The 18,387-nt window shown below is 41.8% G+C and overlaps 1 protein-coding gene across 2 annotated transcripts in view; it reads right to left on the bottom strand.

Moving 5' to 3' along the window:
• The window catches only part of LOC6588187 (sodium-coupled monocarboxylate transporter 1), a 36,586-nt gene extending 19,585 nt beyond the window's left edge, over window positions 1–17,001 (bottom strand). The window contains exons 1-2 of one of the 2 annotated variants that reach the window (XM_026985776.1): window positions 16,857–17,001; window positions 14,617–14,687 (exon numbers count right to left, since the gene is read on the bottom strand). The gene's annotated coding sequence lies outside the window, so the exon portion shown is untranslated. Of the gene's footprint in view, window positions 1–233; window positions 293–14,616; window positions 14,688–16,856 lie in introns of those variants that run through there. The other variant, XM_002013349.2, reaches the window with a different exon arrangement.
• Window positions 17,002–18,387: the final 1,386 nt, after the last annotated feature.

Genomic DNA, 18,387 nt, shown 5'->3' with positions numbered 1-18,387 from the left:
CTATGTACTTGTATTTCAGTTTGTTCTTGGCACGACAACGGCTTAAAGACAACTGAGAGTTGCAAAATAGTGTCAGGTATCAAAAAAATAAACACCATTCTTGAATTAATCGTGCGTTAAAAATTCGAAAATTATTCTGCCTATAGAATCTTATGTAGGTCATCGTCAAAGGCACTGGCAGCTGTTTAAACGATCCGCAGTGGGTTCAGCGGTTTTCTTTGTGTTTTACTCACGTGAATGTGGAAGCGTTTTGTACGTAGATTTCTTTAAATACTTTTCTTGTTTTTGTTTTAATACTTTCGGTACTGGTTGACCAGAAATCGAATGACCGACGATGTCTATGTGCACACAAGAAATGTGAGCAGTCCTTGGTCCAGTGCCCTTATTTATCTGATACCCGTACGGTGGTAGAGATTACGTGGAAAAGTATTTCAGTAAATAAGAGGCACCGGGTGCTTTTTTCCGCTGAACGTGCAAAATTTGTTTACCGAGCCTTTTACTGTATTAAAAGTAAAACGAAATCGCCAGACACAAATGTTTGCCCGGCAATAAAATCATATAATGGGATAGGATGGCGTCAGTACTAGTGATAAGTCGTCAAAGTCGGTGGGAAGTTGCCCCAACCAAGACCTCGTTCTCCCAGCTGCCAGCTGCCGGGTGCCGACTGCCGACTGCCGGCTGCCTAATCGGAAGTGTTCTCCCAAACTGAGACGCAGTGTCTTATCTATATGGATGACCCGTAAATCATCTCTGTGGCAATGTCGCAGTGGATGTCGTAGCACAGATTCCTAGGAACTAATTACTAGTTGCAGCTAGAATTAATTACGAACCCGACCTGCAGACGAGCTCTTTCTTTGCGACAGACTGCAGTCAGTCATGATAGATGTTCTTTGGAGTGAAATATTGATGGTGATGTGGAGCTGGTGCTGGGTTTTTTGAGATCAGTGCAGTGGCAAATATGGCTGTGTTGTAAAACGTAATTTATGGACACCACTTGGCAAAATAATGAGGCATCATTTTCATTTGCCACAAAAAACTTTGCGACCACACACAATTTCAAGTTCATATTTTTAGCGAGTGGCTTTGGTTTCGGCTTAGGATTTGGCTTTGACTCAGAATCTGCATCAGTATCAGCAGCAGCATCAGCAGCGGGCTGTGCCATCTGCTTCATAAATTTTCATTTTCTCGAAATCATAAAATAAAATAAAATAAAAAGGGAGCATAAGGATTGGGCCCCTGGTAGCCCTGGTAAACAGTCCTGAGCCCGGCCAGAATTGTGGGCTGACTTTGGAGGCTGTTGGTGTGGCAGATTTAATTTATGTTTCATTTTTCACACCAAGCCAGGGACGCCTGGCAATTGCCAAAGGTGCTCTCGGCGACCCCCCTTTCAACAAGTATACGTATGTCCATATCCTGATATTCGTGGGTTTGTGTGCAGGGAGTTTATGTGCCTATAAATATGCAAAATTTATGCGGATGCTGTTACAGGTTACCCGGCTTGGGTATCCCAAAAAACAAAAGCCCAAAAATAAGCCAAAAAAACTTTCATCTCTTAACATTGCCAACTAATTGAAATTTACGCTGAGCCAAACGATTTTTGCATCCATAAAGCATAAGTCTTTAAAAGTTTCCACGCCTTTGGTAGTTTATTAAAAAACAATCAGGAGCAAAGCTGCAACACCACTAAAGTAACAACCGGATAAGGGATTATTCTCATATCCCTGTCTTGACTCTACGGATTTCATATGGTGACTAGCATTTGCTTACCAAAAAAGGACAGGAAGGGATTTTTTAATTTCTGCGAATGAAATCAAAATGATAAATAACCTTTTCACAGAAAAAGTATAATTCCCAATGATAATTCCAATCAATTGCATCATAAAAAAATGTATACCACTTTAGCATAAATCAGGTTATAATTATGGCAGATATTGAGCGAATTTCCCCGCATAATATTCTGAAAAATGCATTGAGCGTGTTAAATCCTTTGATGTAATCCGGCAGGAAAGTGCTAATATTTGCTTGGGCTATTCGCGCTTTTTCCGAGTTAAATATGAGCTAATTTAAGCAGCTCCAGCCTCGCACTCGTATTGGGCCACTGATGAAAACTGCTGGCTTAAATATTCAGCAGGGAAATCGCTATCAAAAATTCATAAGCTTTGGAAAAATATTCGATGCATAGCAGCATATTTTTTGTTGTTGCTTCTTCAGTTTGTTTTTCCTCTGTTTTTTTTTTTGTTTGAGTTTATTATTTATTCTTTCCGCTTTTTTCTGGAGGGGTGAACTTTCACAGAACCGCACAAATCAATTTGCAATTGCTCTCATTGTGAAAATGCGAATAAAAACGTTTTTATTACAATAGTTTTGATGCGGCTTTTATTTATTTACCATAATAACGATAACAAAAACGGCATTGTTTTCTTTTTGGTTGCGCTTATGTTATTTGTTGCCCATGTTGTGCTCAACATTGTACAGCATTGAAATCGCTTAAATTTCTTAAACAAACTCTGGGAGCAATTGTTCTGTGGGTTCACCTAATTGCAATTCTTCCCTGCCAAGAACGGGAAACCTGGACAGACCTGTCATTCCCCATACGGCTGGTATTCATTTGCATTCCATTCCCCCTTCATACTCATATTCATTGACATTGACATTGTTGGCTCAGAGCCTTTTATGCAAAATTAAATGTAGTAAGTATTTAAGTATTTAAACAATTTAATTATGACAAAACAGCAGCCAACAAAGCTATTAATATAAACGCCTTTCTCTAATCTCTATGCCAGACGCACATGATTCAATTCACGGTACACTGCACAGAGGGAAAAACAATAAATTTGTTAGTATTATTGCATTGATCTTATAGAACCAAATCCAAAATAATCGTTCGTCTCTTGGTGAAAAAGGCCCTAATATCCAAAAAAACAAAACCAAATATCTGCTTATCTGAAAAGACATGTACGTCATACAGCTTATCAAGCTAAACAATCAAGATCATATTCTTTAAACAGATAATAACAATCAAATCTTGGAAAACTTTTGTCTCATCTGAAAAGTTGTAAAACTTCTTCTAGTTCTAGCGGTAAAGAGCATAACAATAAAATATATATATACAAAAATCGTATGAATAAAAATGTGTTTCTTCAATATGGAAACGGAAAATTATATGACAATTAGCTAGATTGTATCATCAAATATTTAATAATGGCTCTAGCAAGAGTGTACGTGCGGTGCTGATGAATCAAAGTCAGATTCTTTAAATTCAGAACAACAATCTTATCATGATTGTAAATGATGTCTTTTAATTCCGAAATGGTTAGAGCGGGGAATGTACAGAAGGAATTTGTCGCTGATGAAAGTGGTTTTCCAGGTAAGTTATTTGGGACTGGGGTAAAATAATAAGGAAATAACCACCAATTTTTAAAGTGGCTTGCATAATTGAATTGATTACAAATTAAAAGAAGCGTTAAATAAACGTGGAAAGGAAGAATGAAGATGCTTGCAATTTCACACCTGATAGGGCCCGTTTAAAAGCTTGGAAGTATATATGCTTTTTCTCAGTGTAAAGAGCGTCCACCAACGTGCCACGAGCCCAGCTTGAAATATTTATCAAATGTGATTAAAAAATTAACACATGATTCGGTTAGCGCTTCAGAACAACAGACGCAACAGTGGAGGGTACGGTAACGGTATTGGCAGAGGCAAAGGCAAAGGCAAAGGCAACGGCAACGTTCCCCACTTTTCACACCCTCACTCTGAGGGGGAATCTCAGAGAAGATTCTCCGCCCTGGAGGCTCCGCTCTGCTTGCCACTCGTCAGCACTTACCTTTAATTAAATGATTTATGCTAATTTTGTGCTACGTAGACCCGTTAATTAAATTCCATCGGATGGCGGTAGCTGGCAACCGTTGGGGCTGCCTCCTCAGACCCACTCGATGATTGGGGCAGCGTCCCTGTAGCTTTTGTTGTTTGCCACCTAATTGTTGGTAATATTACCATCGATTAGCTGTGCAACATATTGAATGAATATTGTTTAGTGCTAATATTTGCAGAAAGCACTGCATATGTGTGTATTTAGTTACACTTGGGGCTGGCAAATATTGAAGCCCCTTTGGGGGCAGGCATTACAAAAAGCACAAATCTCAGATGCAATCGATTGCACATTTTGATTGCTTTCGTTTGAGCCAACAAACTCTAAATTGCTTTCTGAATTATTTACGAATCGAAAATAATAATAAACAGCTGTAGAGCTGTAGAGCTGTGCAAATTAAAATAATCAAAAATGTTGGCCAAATTAAATATATTTGTTCAACAGACACTTATCGTCTGGGCATCTTTTCAATTAGTTCAAACAAACAACTCACGGCAAATAAATGGTCGAGGGACCATGACATTGGCAATTGCGATGCTAAAAATACCCCACCCATCCAACCACCACCCAACAGCTTCTATCTATGACGATAACAATAAACAATCAACTGTTTTTGCTGAGTGTTCCTACCACTCGTATATGCCCCACCATCAGCCATCAGCCATCACCCATTACCCATCAACTGTCATTTGCGTGTTTTCCCGTGTAAAATGTCACACATCAACTATTGTAAATAGTCGTAGCACTCGAAATGCTCTGCGTGCTGTAACTAATTGATGAAAGCAAATGTTAAATAATACCCAGACCCGAAAAGAGAACTGATACTGATATGAGCATCGTCAGCAACATTGTTCTTTTCGACTTTTAATCATGGCAGTAATTGTTCTTTTTATACCCGATACTCAAAATGAGTATTGGGGTATATTAGATTTGTGGTAAAAGTGGATGTGTGTAACGTCCAGAAGGAATCGTTTCCGACCCCATAAAGTATATATATTCTTGATCAGCATCAATAGCCGAGTCGATTGAGCCATGTCTGTCTGTCCGTCTGTCCGTCTGTCCGTCTGTCCGTCCGTCCGTCTGTCCGTCCCCTTCAGCGCCTAATGCTCAAAGACTATAAGAGCTAGAGCAACGATGTTTTGGATCCAGACTTCTGTGATATGTCACTGCTCCAAAAATATTTGAAAACTTTGCCCCGCCCACTTCCGCCCCCACAAAGAGCGAAAATCTGTGGCATCCACAATTTTGACGATACGAGAAAACTAAAAACGCAGAATCGTAGAAGATGACTATATCTTCTAGAGTGCAAAATCTGAACCAGATCGTATAATTATTACAGCCAGAATCACGAAAACAATTTCACTCTTTCTCGCTCTGTCTCACTCTAACACACAGGTTTCATGGTCGGTTTTGCCAATTGCAAAATATGAGTTCAAGGATCTCAGAACCTATAAAAGCCAGAGCAACCAAATTTGGTATCCACACTCCTGTGATATCGGACCTTGACCGTTTCCTGTCCAAATTTCGCCACACCCCCTTCCGCCCCCGCAAAGGACGAAAATCTGAGGCAACCACAAATCTCAGAGACTATTAAGGCTAGAGTAACCAAATTTGGTACACACACTCCTTTAAGATGTCACTATAAAACGTATATCTCAGAATTTCGCCCCACCCCCATCCGCCCCCACAAAGGACGAAAATCTGTTGCATCCACAATATTGCAGATTTGAGAAAACTAAAAACGCAGAATCATAGATAATAACCATATCTATCAGGTTGCTGAATCTGGATCAGATCAGATCATTTTCATAGCCAAAAGGAGCAAATCAATTTGCACTGGCTACGCAGCGCCCGACGTCACGCTCAGACTGATTTTCTGTCTCTCTCGCACGCATTCTTTGTCGTGTCGTTAAATATTAGCGGCGTCTGCCGGAGGAGAGCCATACTGACTTAGTATCGGGTATAACCGTAGAGTTGCGGTGTCCGCAGCAACTCACAACGTTCCCCCTCGTTTGAGAGTACCTATGTACATGACTCACATTAGTCAGACTCTTTTTTACTTTATCATAAATAACACCCTATCTTTCAGAGATATTACGGTTTTTCCAAAGTACCTCAGTCTATTATCTGCACAGACTATGACTAATGGCGAAGTTTTTGCCAAATTTCAGTCTGCTGGTATCAGGAGAAGCAAAATCCATAATTTAAACTGTCCGCTTGGGGGTCATATAAATAAAAAAAAAATTATCTACGTTATTATTCTAATTTAATTTATATTGCTCAGAAAAGTGTATGCCATAATCTCATTCAATAAACTTTATTTTAATTTAATACAAAAGTGTCTAGATAAAGATATACATACGTTTAGATAGATAGCAGCAAACGTAAATACAGAAAGACAGATGGCTAATCATTTGAATACTGAATCAGGTATAAAAAAAAGCTGTTGGCATTACATAAAAGGTAAATAGACACAAAGTGCCAGACAGAAAATATACTAATTATTGTAATTATAGGTTCAAATATATACAGAGTGAAATTGTTGCACGATCTCTGTACTCTATTGAATCAGATAGACTTCCTTTACACGTTAGAAGGTACTGTTAAAAGTTCTTACTTATAGAACATAATCATTACTTTCGAATGAAAGTGGGTCCATTGTCCCTCAACGCTCACATATGACTGGCAGTTGCAACTAATTCTTTTCTAATTATTTCAAAAATAGCTCCTCGTTGTAGCATTCTCGTGCTGTGAGACACTTTGGATCATTAAACATTATCAATAAGTTGAGTAACTAGAATCTCCATTAGATCTCTAATTGAAACTAGTACCGTAACCTGTTGTGGAGAATACACTTCAAATAGTATTTTAATTGATTCTCTAAGATTTATAATCCAATAAACTTGAATTGATGGAGAAACTAATTATTTAATTAATAATCTTTCATCTGCAATTCAACTTTTAAGAGTTGAGGAAGTTTGGACCCAAAACACGAGACTTGTTTCTCGTATCTGAAATTTTAATGCATCCTTCTTTACGAGCCTGCTGCAGTTTCTCTATGAATCCCACTTGATTCATTTATATTTTCCTTTGTTTTTCTTTTTTTTTTTATCACCAAATTGAGTTCTCGTGTTCGTGAGCCAGATATGTACTTCTGGCCGACAGGCAAACAAGCAGAGCACTTGGAGCATTCACAGGCACCAGCGCTGCCATTGCCATGGCCATTGTCATTGGCATTTCCGCAGCTCAAGTTCTGGCTCTCTCTCGCTCTTTCCCGGTCCACGGCTGACCACGACCACGAGATCCCGAAACCCAGAAAGCCCCCAAGCACTGTCGAGGCTAACGAAGTGCGGCCAGACGAGGCCTGTGTGCGTGTGGTGCATTTGTTTGATGGGCTGATGGCTGATGAGTGGGCGTGCGATGTGGTGCAGAGTGGAGTTGAGTGGGGCATTGCACTTGAGTGATTTTTTATTGTGACACGCGCAGGGTGTGTTATGCTGCACATTAAATGCTGCTTCCACAACAGCTCTGCTGCAGAAGCCCTGGCTGCAGGGGCCTTGCAACCCACTGACAAGCAATTAAAATGCGTTCCAAATGTGGCCAGAGCGCAGTGCGGAAAAAATTGGTAATTGCTGCCGAGTTTAATTGCGACTCATGCTGGGCTCACAATCCCATCGGGAGAGCAGGGTCTCCCTCTGTCTCTCCGCCCTAAAAGATTCAATTTTCGATTCCATGTCTATGAAATTGTGTGTGTTTTCGTTCATTATTATTAATTATTTTTAATGACTCCCACAATGGGAGACTGTGTGGCCTTTCCCCTCAATTCTGCAAATATTAAAATTGCAAAATACATACTTAAAAGCTTTAGGAAATGTGGCATAATAATATGTTTGTTCAATTGGTTGTTTTCCTCCACCAACTCAATAGACAATGCAATCATGGATTGATGCCAATTCGACATGTGATTCCTTCTACATTATACGCACTTTTGGTTTTTCCCCCAGACCCCAGAAGCAGGTTTAGATTCAGATGAAAACGCCGGCCTAGACGCAACTGTCTTGATATTTAATTAACTGTCACGATCATTAAATATTTAGTTCGCACAAACAGTTTCATGAGTTGAAATGTAGGATTGTGGGTCCAATAGACCGCATTTCATTGTTAGGCATTTAAAGCGGCTTACTTTTAGCATCATAGCTGGGATTATGGTCGTATTAAGAATGTAATTAATTTGAGCTCGTTTGAATATGTATGCATTTAAGTCGTGTATATACAGCAAAACCAATAACAATGCAGAGCGACAGCGAAAACCGCATTCAGAAATAATGAAAAAATAAACTACAAAGGGTTAAAGGCATTTCCAGCAAAGCGTAATATAAATAATTAAATGTATATGTATGTCCATATATGTATCTGGAACAATGCAATGTCTGCAACACAAGGAGAGAGGAGTCTCTGATCCGGGAACGGGGCGTGGCCTTTGCACGCCCGCTCATTATTTACATGGTATATGCACTTTCAGCGCCTACTGCCGGCGCAAGATTTATGATCGGGCAGCCGGGACAGACCGGGGCTGAGGCCAAGGAGCAGCGGCCAGAGATTGACATAAATAAAATGGGTCTGGAAGGCCCGGGTTGCCTGGTTCGTTGTTCGGTCGGTTGCTTGGTCAAGGAGCATGAAAACAATTTCGACTTGGCCTGGTCCCCCAGCCATCTAGACCGCCTGCCTGCTGCATTTACAACAGAGACAAATGGGAACACTACTGCAAGATGAAAGTTTGATACACTTTTATAGCGAATAGATCTATTTTTTAAACTTATTTTTAAGTACATATGAAAAAATACACAGGTATAAATCTACATTTCACTTAGACCAGGGCTAGATTAAATAGTCGGATTGTATTCCGTACGTTTTCCAATGGTAAGTACACGCTGACCCTTATGAATAAATTATTGCATTGTAGTTATTTATTAGTAATGAATAATGATTTGATTTCTGAACAAATTTCATTATATTCAAGTTTAAACATTATCCTTTATTTTAATTTTATTTTTCTACTTCGATAAGTGACCTTCAATACCGATTTGTTTGGGGATTATCGGCCGGCCAGGCTCTACGAACTTTCGAATTTGTTTGGGGTGGTCAGCTAATAAGGGTACTTCAAATGTATGATACCCATAGAGCTAGCACAAACCCAACGACATGTCCATGGTACTCCACATTTAAAGGGTCATAATAATATTTTCGTTAGCCGGCCAGGTCAGGACACGACAGGCCACAGTACGGCCAATACAGGCCAGAACGAAATAAAAAAAAAAACAAAAAAGGAACAAGAATAAAAATGTATCTGTGGCGATTTATGGAGCATGTTTTGGACTCATGTCGAGAGCACCCATACACATTCCCATTTACACACATTCAGCAAGCAGACTTATACACTCTCGGAGGGGGGACCAAGAAAGGGGCGGTCTGAGAACGTCCTTCTTGTTGAGTTCATAAATAGCGATGTTGCATGCAACTTGAAGAGCAACTCAGCTCAGTTCTGGCTTTGGCTTCAGCGTCAGCTTCAGCACTCGAGGCTCTAATTTTTATGAGGATGTTGCGTGCAGAAGAAGGCAGGGCCATGTACATGCAGCATACTTCAAGGCGTTCCCTAGAGCTGCTGCTGTGCCTTCCTGTTGTACGTAGCTGCTGCCTCCGTAATGTCGTGACGTCAGCCGCACAGGGAGCAGATACTATTGAGTACTTGACTTGACTGCACGTTTTGCATTCGGCTTGTGTTCTTGTGATTTAATGCGAACATAGGCAAAATTTAAATTGCTTTATCATGAGGAGAAACACATAGGACTCCCAGCCTTTGACATACACATTCCACATCCGCCTCGTATGGCAGAGCCCGGCGAACAATACAAATTATGCCACCCTTAATGGGAACGCCGCGGTCGCCAAAAATAGAACAAATTGAAAACAGCATTCGGCTTGTACTTATTTCTGGGCGATTCGTGTTGCATGTGGCAAGCTATTCGATCGGTTGCCAGCGGCAGAGCAGCAATCATGGACCCAGACCCAGTCAAATAGAGCACAGCAAATGCAAGTCTGATAACTAGGGGAGGCTCTCGGGGCAGCAAACTTTGCCACAAAACTATCAGCAACACTGCCACTTCACAGTTGTTGTTGTTGTTGCTGCAAGTTGTAGTTAAAGTGCAGCCGAAGAAGAGAGCTGAGCTGCTGAAAAGGAAGCTCGAATGTCGGGCAGGATTGTGTTTCGAGGGAGTGGTTGGCGCTACCCGTTTGATTTGGCTTGGCCCGGACTGCGGTCTGAGGACTGCTTGGTTGGTTAGCTGTCTGCTTGGCGTGTTGGCCAGAGAACAGAACCGGGGAAGCCACAAGAAACTGTTGTTGCTGGCTTCCGTCTGAAGCACTATCCTCATTTTCCCCATCCAACTTTCATTGATTACTTTGTTATGGATTTACCCCTCTTTTTTTTCCTTTGGGGTTGTGTATGTGCCATCCTCTGATTGTGGCAATCAGAGCTAACGAAACGGTGCCAAAAGTTTGTGCAATTTTATATTCAATATGCACACTCGGCCTTGCAAAGGCAAAGGATGCGGATTCAGCCCGGGTATCATGAGTATCAATCACCAAATCAATCTGCAAATGGAATAGAAATGCAACTAACTCGAGTCGAGGAGGAATTAAAATGCAAACAGTGACATAGTTTATGATTAGAGAGCAAGATCGCCACGATTTCATGCACGTACCTCTGCGATTCGACTCGGAATAATCGTACCGTACCTGGAGCGCATTAGCCGGCGAAAATATTCAGATAGCGTCGTCGTACTCTCGTCTTCATGCCAGCAACAATTAGGCAGAAGTTGAAATACGAGAAGCGGCCCCAAACGGCGATGACTCTGGCTCTGGCTTTGGCTTTGGCTGTGGCTCTGCTCGTTAATAGTGTTGAAGATGGCCTGGTTTGGGTCTGGAGCGGGAATCGGGCATGCACTTAAGCAGAACCAGACTGGATCTCAACTTTGGCCAAATGGAATTGAAATGACAAGCCAGGGAGGGGGAGGGATTTGGGCTTGGTTTGGTTGCTGCTCACTCACGCATTCACACAATTGGAATGGGTTGATGGGATGCGATGGGATTGTGTGGTATGGTACGGTACGGTATGGGATGCCCAGCTGGACGCCGCCAATTGGCCTGTTGTTGTCACATTTATCACGGCTGTCTGGCTGTTGGGCTCCGGAGTGGGGAATGACTGCAGAACTTGCTGCAGGTCAAGTTACGGGGCTGGGAGAGAGAAGTTTTACGAGTAAATCGCGTTTCGAGACGTTCGCCCAGATTGTTGCAGCCAGACAAATGAAATGGAACAGGTAAGAAGTTGCATTCGCCTTCGAGGACGTCCTTTGTGCGAGTGTCGGTTCAATGCCTTCCCCTTTCTACATCCCGGGTGGAAGCCCAATGCAAAATATATATTTATTATTGAATTTCATTGATAAATGCCTCATGCAACATGCAAGCTGCTGTTTCTGCTCTTGTTGCTGCTCGTTTCGTTGTTTGTTCGATGGCAATTCGATTGTGATTCGATTGCATGCCTGGGCATAAGTACGGTTCGGCTGTGCTGCTATTTGTGTGCTCCTTTTAATCGACTTAAAACCAATTTGGGTCATATGCAATCATCAGTTGGCCGGGCAGCCCAAAAGGTAATCGAACTCTTGACAAGTCATTCAACTTTTGTGAAATGTCTGCGAATTTCTGCCATCGATTTGTATTGATTATCCAAAACTGGGTAGCATTGAGCATTGGGCATTAGGCATCGGTCGTGGAGACTTTCGCGCGCTCGGAACAAGTTTTTGAATTTTTATAACACCTCTTATGGCTTTTCGGCCAAAATCAATTTAAAAATAGTAAGCCCGCATCATGTGATGCCAATTAATCAGCTCAAGCATCAGCATCAGCAGACCCAGCCCCAGACCCAGCCCCAGTCACAGCCCCAGCTCCAGAAGTTACGACTCACTCCGAAGCACTTTAAGCAGGGGATCATGGTGTGGCATAATATAATTATTAAATAAGTCTGCCCCACTCGCAGTGACAGTCAGCCATCAGAGCAAACAAATCCGTCTTGAATGAGTCACATTTTATGGCTTAAGTGTGCTCAGGTGTTTGCCTACTGCACTTTTGCACCGGACAAACAATTAATAGCAAACAGATCGTATATCCAGGCCACTTGTAAGGTGTCAATGTCAGATGTACATACATACTTACTTACGTAAATATATTACTTAAAACCTTAAGACATTATCACCGATCGTTCTTGAGCTGCTAAAATAATGGGAAGGCCACGTAGGATGCTACTTTCTTCAGAGAACCTGTTGATTTCTGAAGTGTGGTACAAATTAAAACACTTGTGCCCCAATGCTCGGCCGAGTCGCATGACTCTGAAGAAAAGTCACATGACTTGCCACGCAAATGGAAATGGCTATTTTCAGACTGGAAATAGACTGTGCGAGTGGAGTGCAGTCGCTCAGCAACCGGTATCGGTTCAGTCACGTGGTGGAGCAATCGGCTTGTTTTTGCTTTCCGAGTGGATAACAGCTCAAGAGTTTCGATGGACTTTGGATGGGAAGTGTTACTTGTAGCCTTACTGAAAATACCGCACAGGCGCACAGAAACGGTTGGCTCATTAGTCTAGTGCATTTAATAATGATATCTTAAAGAAAATCTAATGATTTTTCTGTGAAATTCAATTAAATGCTAAAGAGTCTGCTTCCTTTCAGTATCGAGTTTCTCCTTCATACGAGCACATAGCTCTGAGCATACATATATGTGTTTGTGTGAAATAAATGGGATTCTCGGTAACTGAATGCTTAAACAATTTCAAGTTAGCGCCTCTTGTACTGTCACGCAACGTGCTGGCACGAGACTGAATCTATTGTTGTCTGGAAAATAGTATACTTTGTAAAATTATTCTATTCCGAATACTCATGTATTCTGCAGAGCTGTTGACAGATATCAGAGAAGAACTGAGTAGGGACGCGAGTTCTGCAGAGCAACTTTCATTTATTGCTTGTCGGATGTCAACAGGAATGTATCAATAAAAATATTAATAAAAAATGCGAGTATCGGCATTAAATAGCCATCAGCAAGGCTCTCGGCCGATAAAATATTCATGAACAATGAGTGTGTGTGTAGAGGATTTGACTTCATTATTTGGCATGCCATGCGGTCGCAGGTTGTGGTCGATGTGGTTATCATATTGTTGGTCTATCAGATTGGGGGAATACGAGTATGTTAATGCCAGTTTGACAATGTGTCAGATGCGGGCTTCAGAATAATTAGTCAATGTTTGTCAGGAATGCTGACATGTGAGCTTTTCGATCGATGGGGAGCTCATTGGCAAACGGCAGTTTTGACAGCACTCACTAAAAATAAAAAAACCAATTTCAATTCCACTTCCACTTCGAATTCGAACTCGAATACCAATCCTCGGACATTCGGTTGATAGTTTGTGGATGTTGTTGCTGTTGCAGTGGTAGTAGTTGCACAAGAAATATCGTTGCATATTTCACGCCACCATTGCGCGAATATTTATCAAGTTACCCCAGTCTCTAGTCCTCGCAGGTCCCTCTCTGCAATGCCTTTTCCGTTTCTTCCTCTGGGTCTACGGCGTCTTTGGTAGCGCATAAAAAGCAGCAGCCGGCAAGCAGTGAGGGAGATTAAAAAAACAACAAGTGAGAGAAAACTTTATTCGGGGACTACGATTATGGAATACCCTCCAAATAACAATAATAGATTGTATTATTGGATTTTGGCCCACTATCTGAATGGAACTATTAACATCAAAGGAAAATATATTCAGAAGGATATGAAAAATAAAGATACAGGCTCGTTCAAATATATACTTCGTGAATCGTTCGACTATAAAATTGAACCGATCGTAAGAGATTAGTATTTATTGGAAAGATATATCATTCCATTTTAGATGGCAAGAATTTTCTGGTTTTCAGTTTGAAATCGAGAATATTACAGACAAATACGATATACCATAGTGCTATCCGAGTACTGGGTATGGGAAAAATAGTTAAAATGTAGATTTATGCAAATGGGACGCATAGCTCGCTCGTTCACTGGTTCGCTCGCTCGCTCGCATCCTGTCGCATCTCGAATTCCCTGTATGCCAATGTGTTAGTAGCCCGCCAGGCGTTCGTTGGTTCGTTCCCCTCCTCCGTTGCTCCCGATAGCTTTTCCATCCTCCCCCATTGGTCCATTCCATTCCTTGTTTTTCCGACTGTCAGTTCAGTTTGCTTGCCAGTTTGCTGCCCGTTGTCTGTCTGTCCGTCTGGGTATTGAGTGTATTGCATTTAATATTTATTTGCTTTTATTTTTCCCTTTTTTTCTCTGCCGCGCACATTTTTCTTTTCTAAGAGGATAGCAGAGGGCCAGAGAGAGAGAGAGAGAGAGAGTGAGAGAGAGATCTGCGCTGCCGTCAGGTGGAAGAGGAAAATTAAAAATGCAATTGCGATTAAAATTGCATGACAAACGCGTCGGCAAAAAGTGTTGCCAAAGGGGGTTTGCATGTTTAGCACCCACACCACGGGACCCATCCCTATCCCCATCAGATGTCTCATGGCTGATAAATAGTTGTATCCACAATAGGAGAATGCCACCCTGTTGCCCCGGAAAAGTGATTCACTTCACCTGATTCACAGTACGTATTTTTACGCGGAGCTCCAATTAACACTTACCTTTAATCAATCTCCAATGGGAAAGTGTCGCTTGTGTGGATTAGCGCGAATTCCGTTACGTCTCGTTGTGTCTTCGTTGTTCGTTGGTAAAATGTGGGGAAAAAAATAAAAGTTTGATTGTTTAATTAGCACAGCGCCAAACATATTTTTAGCGCTTTGTCCAGGCCAAAAATACGCATCACTCTGCCGGTTTCTCCCTGCCATAAAAGTATTATACGCGTGATCATTTCTACAACATTACAATTTATTTATTTATTTATATATGCATGTTCATTTATCTGTTTTGTTTCTTCGCTGGCTATCTGCCAGTTTCTCTTTCAGAGCATTTAATTCTTGTGGCATTGTCCCCCACACGCGACATTCTGCTCACAAGTCCCCGCCCCCCCCAATGGCGCTCCCGCCCCATGCCTTTGTCGAAATGCATTCAGCGATAAACAAAGTCCCAGAAGAGAACAAGGAACAATGACTGCAGAAATATACTCGTTGCAGTATAAGAAACGACAGTGACATAGGCAAGTGCATATCAGGGGAAACTTTCAGAAGGTGGAAGCGGAAGGAACTACATATAGTTTTTCTCTGAGATGGGTGCCAACTTTAAAGATGACTGCTGAATACACATTTTGGGGGAATGCAGTGCATATTTAGTCCTTCCTTAAGTTAGAAGAGCGTACAATATATCTTATAGCCTGAGTACATCGCCCCAGCGATAATTATAGAATAAAATGGACATACAACCATACACCCCCCCCACAGACATAGACAATTCAAATTTCAGCCTGACTATCAGGGGATATAATGATCACGTGACTAGCGAATGATTTGATTATTTGACCGGCTAAACACGGTTCGCTTTTAAGTATTTTACTTTTGTTTTTTGTTTTGATTCCGGTTTACGCTTTCTGTTTTTTCTATTTAGTTGTTTCTTTTTAGTACGAGTATGTATACATATTTTTTTTTTGTGTTTTTTGCGTAGTATTCGTCACTCTTCGCGCACTTGTCTGTTCCGTGGCTGAGGCGCGTCTGAATGTCAAATGATTTGCTTTTCGAATGCTTATGCTTTATTTATAACGGCACTAATTAATTTTCACTCTTTCTGCTGGGCTGAAAATGAAAATACTGCCGATGCCGATGCTGATGCCGATGCCGATGCGATTGTGATTGTGTGTGGGGGGGCGCGAGAGAGAGAGAGAGAGAGCGACTAGTATAATTTGCGGAAGCTGTGACACAGCAGGTAGGGGGCCAGGTACCGTAATTGCAGCCGACTAGGGCATATACTACTCTCCATCTGGCCCAGTCCATTGTTGTTTGTTAATAATTTTCCATATATCTACATTATTTTGTTGTTTGTATCAGGTTGAAACAGATGTGCAGGCACGAACACAGCAAAACGTATGGCACCTGAATGGCACCGAATGACTGACTGCTCGTATGTAAAGACCGGAAAAACTTGGGCAGATCTGTAAAGCGATTATGAGGGATTTACATATGCATATCGCAGACCCAATCTATATTTAATTATTGAGCGTGAGCCTTTTTGAAACCTGTTTTCTTTTTCGGTTAACTATTTCGTGCTTTATGTGACATATTTGAAAAGTTTGACTACAAATCGGTTGGAATAACAATTTTTGGAAACTCGTTTGCATTGCTAATGAGGCGCTGCGGCCCAGGCCCAGGCCCAGAAAGAATTTATGGCTGGCCATGTGAAAAGTTCGTAAGCATTTAGCATTTTGAATTAATTTATCAAAATCAGAGAATGACAACCAACAACAAAAATCGACACTGTCGTTGTTTTCTGGGACTCCATTACAAATTATTGGTGGAATGGGGGGTTTTTTTTTGGAAATTTCCGCCTAATTTCGTGAGTTTGGTCGCACAATTTTACGAAACCAAAATTTTCCACATTTGCAATAGGGTGGGGGTGTGGGGTGTGGGGTGTGGGGCGTGTGGCGCGACCTTCGCTATCAGAAATTACTGTCACGTCCGCCCGGGTGACCCAAGAACACCTTGCCGAGGGCCCTCAACGGGGCTAGGGTTATATAAACTGCTGAATGCGATTGAACTCTCAGGCGGATAGATCGCGTGATTACAAGGCTCTGATAATGCCGAACTTGTTCAATAATTTTGCAGTTTATCGCCCACTTTATTTGCGTTCTTTTTTATTATTGGGATAATAATATATTTTATAGCACGCTAATGGCGTTTGTGTCCCGGGATGAAAAGCAAATAATAACTTCAATTACATTTCGTGTGTGATTTGGTTGTACTGTGAGCTTTGGCTTGCTTCCGTTTTCTCGGTTTCTCGGCTTGTCGGTTTCTCGTTGTCGTTAAGGATTTGGGTGGATTGAAATTTTCACTTTTGCGCGGATCGATTGGGGAACTGCGTCTTGTGTCTGCGAGCGCCACGACGGGTTTGTTTTCATAGCCAGCTGCGGCTGCCTCTTGGGCGGCACATATGTACGTATATGTTTCTGTTTGGCCCGATCTTGTTCGCCGCAGCCGCAGCCGCAGCGTCTACGTCTACGTCTACCTTTACCTCGGGGAAGCTTCGTGTGCCGCGCCGCCGCTGACAGAGACTGAGACTGAGACAGAGACTGAGACTGAGACGTAGACGCTGGCAGCTCAGTCGAAGACAGAGTCGGGCATCGTATCGCGTTGATTGTACAATAAATGAGCGAACATCTCTTGGCCGCTGGCCGCTGGCAGCAAAGGCAAATATCGTATTATAGGTTTGTTTACGCACTGACGGCGGCTATACAGATACAGAGCCGGTTTCTTGATTTTCGGGCCTACGCGTACAGCCTCAGAGCCTCACAGATCTCCACAGATCCACTGATTCTCAGTGCCTCAGAGTGCATTTGCCCCATTCGCAGCGGAACGAAAATGTTCAATAAAACTCGCACAAAAATGCCAAGAAAAGCTGGCAACGTAACGCGATACTCGCGTATAATTAACACGAAGCAGATAAACACTCAACACAACAGTCGTCGGCCGCCCTTTGCCCAATTACTTGTAGAGAGTCAAGTGCAGGGCATGTGCAAGGCAGCGAAGTGTAACTTGAGGCCCGGGAATTTCCAACCAGCCCAGTGCAAAGGTGGTCCGTAATAGTTACTGACTCACATCTCAGAGCGATTCATGACGGTAATTAACCCTATAAAACAGGCACGGCTATGCATCATGTTTTGTCCGCATCTTCGTTGTATGTGTGTGTGTGTGTGTGTGTGGCAGGCTTAAGGAGCTGCAGCAACAAATAGTTGCTATTAATCGCTTCGTTTGTCGCTCAAGTTGTCGGCATTGGGCTGGATTGCATGTGGCACAGACTTTGCAACTTTTGTAAACTTCCGGCAACAGTTTTCAGGCCAGAAAAAGAGCAAGAGTGATAGAGACAGGCCTGCAAGGAGGCGAGAGAGTGGCAGCAAGTAAGCCAAAAGTTTCTGCATTAAATGCAAAATAGTGTTAAATAATTTCAGTTACTTTATGATTATTATACTCTTTCAGAGAGCATCTAAGAAAGAATTTTGGTTACACTTAACGTACATGAAAAAAAAAACAATTTAAATACTATTTTTTCAACTTTTTGAAATGTATTGCGATGTGCGGCAGGCGGAATGAACACCGTAATATCCCACTTTATCAAAGTCGCAGATTTATTCAGAGTATATATCATATAAAGTACTTATGCAAATTTCATAGGATTTGTAGGACTTGGTAGGGTATTTAATGTTTCAGAAGCGAAAACTTTCGTTTTCTTTCGTGTTTTTCGTCCCTAGTTTT

This window comes from Drosophila persimilis, unplaced genomic scaffold (assembly GCF_003286085.1).
Source record: "Drosophila persimilis strain 14011-0111.01,24,50 unplaced genomic scaffold, DperRS2 tig00000000-arrow-pilon, whole genome shotgun sequence".
NCBI classification, from domain to species: Eukaryota; Metazoa; Arthropoda; class Insecta; order Diptera; family Drosophilidae; genus Drosophila; species Drosophila persimilis.
The sequence above is the reverse complement of the archived record's forward strand: the minus strand, read 5'-3'. Positions and strand labels throughout refer to the sequence as shown.